This window comes from Eptatretus burgeri, chromosome 11, assembly GCF_056783735.1.
Source record: "Eptatretus burgeri isolate ZD-2024b chromosome 11, Ebu_testis_v1, whole genome shotgun sequence".
In the NCBI taxonomy this organism is placed as follows: domain Eukaryota; kingdom Metazoa; phylum Chordata; class Myxini; order Myxiniformes; family Myxinidae; genus Eptatretus; species Eptatretus burgeri.
In genome coordinates this window covers 84,097,977-84,104,267 of record NC_140971.1, presented here as the reverse complement: position 1 = coordinate 84,104,267, position 6,291 = coordinate 84,097,977, and the positions used below count along the sequence as shown (strand labels likewise).

The window sequence follows — 6,291 nt, the reverse complement described above, 5'->3', positions numbered from 1 at the left end:
AGTTATAACGTTTTTCGTGGACACCAACCCGATGCACCACGTGACACGTGCACAGACGAGCAGGCAAAAAATGACGGATTTTCTGCAAAGTTTATTTCATGGGCTATTGTACTTTGTGATGTCTCCAGGGTTGCTCTGCATTAAGCTGCACCTCTTTTGTGGATAAAGTCATTTTATTTCATTAATTCATTTTATTTCACGAACTGCTACGTGCATGGTGAAGACGGCCTTTAAAGTCAAGGGGATGCTTATGGTATGCAGCGACAGTCTGGCCAACCGTTCCTTAACAACCATTTAATTGGAGTGCTTGTATGAGTGCTTAAGCCACATGCCGAGTGCCCATTGTCAATAGCGGTACCACGCTACGTCATTCTGAGCAAATCGTTCACTCTCTGCAGAGGCTTTTGCCACGCCACGTCACCCTGAGTGAGTGGTTCGTGCTCCGTCACCCTGAGAGAGTGGTTCATGCTCCGTTACCCTGAGAGAGTGGTTCATGCTCCATCACCCTGAGAGAGTGGTTCATGCTCCGTCACCCTGAGAGAGTGGTTCATGCTCTGTCACCCTGATAGAGTGGTTCATGCTCCGTCACCCTGAGCGAGTGGTTCATGCTCCGTTACCCTGAGCAAGTGGTTCGTGCTCTGTCACCCTGTGCGAGTGGTTCATGCTGAGTCACCCTGATCGAGTGGTTCATGCTCCGTCACCCTGTGCGAGTGCTTCATGCTCCATCACCCTGAGAGAGTGGTTCATGCTCCGTCACCCTGAGCGAGTGGTTCATGCTCCGTCACCCTGAGCTAGTGGTTCATGCTCTGTCACCCTGAGCGAGTGGTTCATGCTGAGTCACCCTGATCGAGTGGTTCATGCTCCGTCACCCTGTGCGAGTGCTTTGTGCTCCATCACCCTGAGAGAGTGGTTCATGCTCTGTCACCCTGAGCGAGTGGTTCATGCTCCGTCACCCTGTCTGAGTGCTTCGTGCTCCATCACTCTGAGAGAGTGGTTCATGCTCTGTCACCCTGAGCGAGTGGTTCTTGCTCCGTCACCCTGAGCGAGTGGTTCATGCTCTGTCACCCTGAGCGAGTGGTTCGTGCTCCATCACCCTGAGAGAGTGGTTCATGCTCTGTCACCCTGAGCGAGTGGTTCATGCTCCGTCACCCTGATCGAGTGGTTCATGCTCGGTCACCCTGAGCTAGTGGTTCATGCTCTGTCACCCTGAGCGAGTGGTTCATGCTCCGTCACCCTGAGCGAGTGGTTCATGCTCTGTCACCCTGAGCGAGTGGTTCATGCTCTATCACCCTGAGCGAGTGGTTCATGCTCTGTCACCCTGAGCGAGTGGTTCATGCTCCATCACCCTGAGAGAGTGGTTCATGCTGAGTCACCCTGATCGAGTGGTTCATGCTCTGTCACCTTGTGCGAGTGCTTCGTGCTCCATCACCCTGAGCGAGTTGTGAAATTTCACCTGGTTACCGTGCCTTTTGCCATATTAACACGTTTTCTAAATTACCGAGACAATTTTTTTTCTACCCGCTACATGCAACTGCTTTGAAAGAATAATGTTTGTGAACATCTCCCTGAAATGTCTATATGGATGAAACGTTGTTTTTCAATGAGAGCTACTCAAGGTTTCTGGGTTGTATACAGTAAGTAGTGTAGTTGATAACCACACCGACTCCAACCTGCTGATTCCTGAAAAATGTCCGATATTAGTGAAGCGTGTGTGTGTGTGTGTGTTTAATTAAGCATAACATATTCTTTCCTCTTATTCCCATCTCTCTCTCTCTCTCTCTCTCTCTCTCTCTCTCTCTCTCTCTCTCTCTCTCTCTCTCTCTCTCTCTCTCTCTCTCTCTCTCTCTCTCCCTCTTTGTCCCAACCTTGCTACCCCTTCCCAATACAGTGCAGTACCCACATTTCCTCTCTCACTCTCCCCCCCCCTCTCTCCCTCTTTCTCTCTCTCTCTCTCTCTCTCTCTCTCTCTCTCTCTGTCTGTCTGTCTCTGTTGCTGGACATATCCGGACTGTGGTTATCTCTGGACAGGAGTTTGTCTCTGGACGTGTCCGAGCAGTCTTTGTCTCCAGCCAGCTTGGCTACAGACGCTTCCGGGCAGTGTTTGTCTCCGGACGCGTCCAGGAGGTTATGTCTGGACGGGAGCTTGTCTCCAGATGGGAGTTTGACTCCGGGCCTTGTTTATAATATGACAGTTATAAAATGGATTTCAGACATTATTTTGTTTCCATCTACACTTATGCCATGCAGAATCATTTTGATGAGACAGTACGAATCATAATTAACGCTCCACCTCACACTGTCTTCCCTTCTTCCGTCCCTCCTCGTTCCCCCTGCCTCCTCTCTCCTTTCCCCTCCACCTCTTCACTCTCCCCACTCTCTCTCTCCCCCACCCCTCTCTCCCTTCTCCCCCCTCTTCTTCTCCCTCCTACCCTTTAGTATTACCATCAGCAAAGTGATGGGTGGTATTTGCTTGTGCACTAATAAATGTCATGTGTGTCTTCTGTCTCCTCCATAACTCCAAAACAATGAAACCAAGCAGTCCAAAACTTTGTATGCAAACTAAGGGAACTCCAAGGTTGTGCACCAATGAAAATTGGGTTAATTTAGGCACCCCTATTGAGAATAATGTATGAGGTGCTCTTCACCACAAACCAAAATAAGCCTTACCAAGATGGTGACGCGTCATGTTGGTCACCCCTCTCTCAGCTCGCAAGTCTTAAGCCGCCATTTGTTTTGGCCTGCTCGACAACGCCGTGACTTGGAATAGGCCGCAACGATTTCTTAACGATAAAGTTTGGTTTTATCACTTTCATCATTCATCCAATGAATTGCTGGATACATTGCAATGCTTTTAAATGCTCAAAGATGCCAGCGTTCGTGGCTTTATTGCATTTCCACATATATCATAACATCTAGAATCTCTTAATCTCAGCAGAATTTAAAAACTTAAACTTCTTTATTGACTTCAGCAGTAGCTTCAACTGGTAAAAAACGTGTGTTCATTTGTCCAATTTGGACATCGTTTGGGCATCTTCGGGTGTATGTTGTTTGTATGACTGATCGGCGATCGCTAATCGCTTGCCAAGCCAGCCCTTCCTATCAACCATTTTGTTGGAGTGCTTAAGCCATTTGATGAACACTCTACAATATTATAATAAGGAAACGATGGACAGTTTACTGATTTCTCGTTATGTTGAAATGAACAAGGGCCTGAAGATTACACACCTCATGGAGCTGCTTGTCTTTTGCCTGAAAATGTATTTTACATTCAGCAGAAAAGTTTATGAACAAATATAAGGCACGCCCAAGGCATCACCAATATTAGGGATCATAGTGGAAGCTGTGCTGCAATGAGTGGAATCGCTGCTGTTTGCTATCTATCAACCGAATTTGTGGGTGAGTTATGTTGATGACTCTTTCATCATCATACAACAAGATATGATAAGCACTTTCAAAGAACAACTCAATGCTGTCTTTCCCGACATCCAATTCACAATGGAAGAGGAAGCAGATCAATGGCTGGCATTCTTGAAGGTTTTGATTTCCAGGCAATCCGGGGAGCTGAAGACAACCATATACAGGAAGGCAACCAATACCAGCCAGATTCTGCATTATGCCAGTAACCATCTTGTGGCTCATACGCGAAGTTGCCTGCGAACCAAGTTGCCTGTGAAGGAACATCCATGGACACATCTTTTGGCCTTGTTAGCTCTCACCTTATTTTTTTTTCTTTTTTACAAAAAAAGTTTTAAAAAATCAAAATATTTTAACAGCTTGGGATGTGCCCCTTGATCCCATTGCCAAAGTAAACAATCCAACAAGACTGTCCCATGAGCAAACACATGCACCTCAGCCTGAAGGCTGAAGTCCATGGTCAATCAAGCACACGCATCCTAACACCGAAGGGCCAGAATGCATGGCCGTACAGTTGGACGACTCCTCAATAGGAGTGGGTTCCCATGATACTCAGTGTGAAGCAGAAGCTCCACCCTGGAGTGAACTGGTCAATCCCTGCAATACATTAACTTGAGATCAGTCCCCATTTCTGTCGTGTGTCCCAGAAAGCAAGTGCCACACCAGCTATTGCTGCAAGCATCCTGACCACCAGAAAATGCCTGCCACACATTAACCTGTCTGTGGTACACAAAACAGTTCTGAGGGTAGCAAGAAGAATTAAAATTTATGGAGGCTCTTCTGGCTAAACAGTTGCAGAGAATTATTTTGTGTTCCCCAGAACTGAGATAGTGTCCTCATGTTTGGCAAGCTCTTGTCTTTCCCTCCCCCAAATGTCTGTTTCCAAGGCCCCGTATCTCCCCCCTCCATATATTCTGCAATTTTCCCCACATATAGTCTATTTATTTGTATTTTTCCACTCTACTCATAGCATTAGCAAACTGTGCGAAAGTTTACAACGCAATCAAAAAAGGGACTCGGTCATATGGTCAGGTGGTAGGAGCAAAGCCGACACGTGATCAGAAAATTATCAGCCCCCTCCCCACTCCCAGTGGCAATCACCAGCCAATCAGTGCAGCATGTGAGCCTTGTATGATATCGGCGCCACCCAATCAACGACTTCTCACGCGTGAACTCAGCAAGGCAGAGGGAGGGGAGGGGGGGAGTAAATAAACGAGCAGCCAGCACAGCTTCAGGTTGGGTGGCTTCTGTGTTCTGTGTGACCTTGCCTTTGCAAGAACCTGTGTGGACACCTGGAAATGGGAACTCAATAGTGCGAAAAAATGTTTTGGCAGATAACCCACAAGTCGGGTAATTGGAATTAAAGGCACATGACATGCAAATTGCTGGCACAAGTTCTGCTCGGCGATTTGTGTCGGCACATTTTCCACGGTCGTTTTAACCGTCAACTTTCACCAAAATTAACCGGCAGACATGGAGACCTCTCGTCCACTAACCGCATTGTGGCTGTACCATCGTTGAAGACCCGTGACCCATTACAATATGTCCACTGACTGGGCACCACTCCTTGCCTGCTTACCAGCTGATGCCTCCACATCTTACTAAAATACACAATTTGGTGTCTGTCTGTCTGTCTGTCTTTTTTGACTCCAATACATTCAGTCGTTACTTATCCAATCTCAATTAGAATTGACAGGAGGACTAAGGGTAGTTGCGATTTAACACGACGGATGTTGTAGTAATCTCACTTCCCCCTCTCCCCAAGGGGGATTTTTGCCTTTGGTGAAGTCCATATTGAGGTGTTTAATATCTTATCATGGCTTTCATGGAGTCCACCTTCAGACCATAAATATTATTAAAACCACAAATTATTGAGTCAATTCTGTCCAGCATACAATTACATTTTTAAATGTTCGTTATGAAACTAGAAGAAGTTTCAAGGAAACTCAATGTGCTTCAGGCATTCTATTCTTATCGCATCTCCCTCAGACTGATCAATCAGAGCCGTCTCAACTTGCTCGGCCTCTAGGTAAGCAGCAACAATCTTTAGCTAACAAAGCTGCTTACACGAGTCTTTACGCATGAATGATGAATCCCACTGCCTGTCAGATTTTTTCTAGCCATCACATTATATGTGGACAATGTCTGGATTGTTTATAAGATATCTTGGGGGCTCCCCCAGCTATGGTTTCATATGTGATATTGCCACCGACACCCTTACAGCCCGATTGTGACCTTTATTTGATGCATTACCATATTCGGAAGGTTTATTAGCATTTTGATACTCACCAGAGGGAAATGTGGAGAAATTTCGACGTACTTATGCATGGGCGGTGTCTGAGCTTACAGTCGCTGGTCGACACACCTATCGGATTATAACAAGTTATCCACTTCCGTCAAATCGTGGCCGATTTCTGGTGACATTCATCATCAGGTGTCTCCAAACATCTCTATCCTTCAGTGCTTTCGGAAGCAATTGCAGAGACAGCTTGATTGCAGCCTTTACCTCATCCAATGGGGGTGTGTTCCATTTACCAATGAGCTTGTTATCGCTTGCCAAGCCAGCCGTTCCTTATTAACCATCTTGTTGGAGTGCTTGCTTACATGCTTAAAATCAAGCGAGCCACTTGGCGAGCGCTCCACAAGCCGATTGGTAATGGAGCACACCCCTTCTCAACACATCGTCAATCTTCTGGGTTGACAAAATTTAAATATTTTAAAGGTTTAAATAAAGACCAGATTTTTCACTTTCCTTCTTCATTGTCTGCAGCAGTTTCATCAAGCCCTCTTTATTTCCTGCCAACAGAGTGGTATCATCAGCATAACCTTAGGTTGTTGATACATCTGACTCCAGCTTCTGTCATCCAAGTTATATTT

At 46.2% G+C, this 6,291-nt stretch overlaps 1 protein-coding gene across 9 annotated transcripts in view; it reads left to right on the top strand.

The window, feature by feature from the left end:
- Positions 1–6,291, top strand: part of LOC147017509 (zinc finger protein 536-like) — a 316,222-nt gene that overhangs the window by 275,137 nt on the left and 34,794 nt on the right. The window lies entirely within an intron of this gene.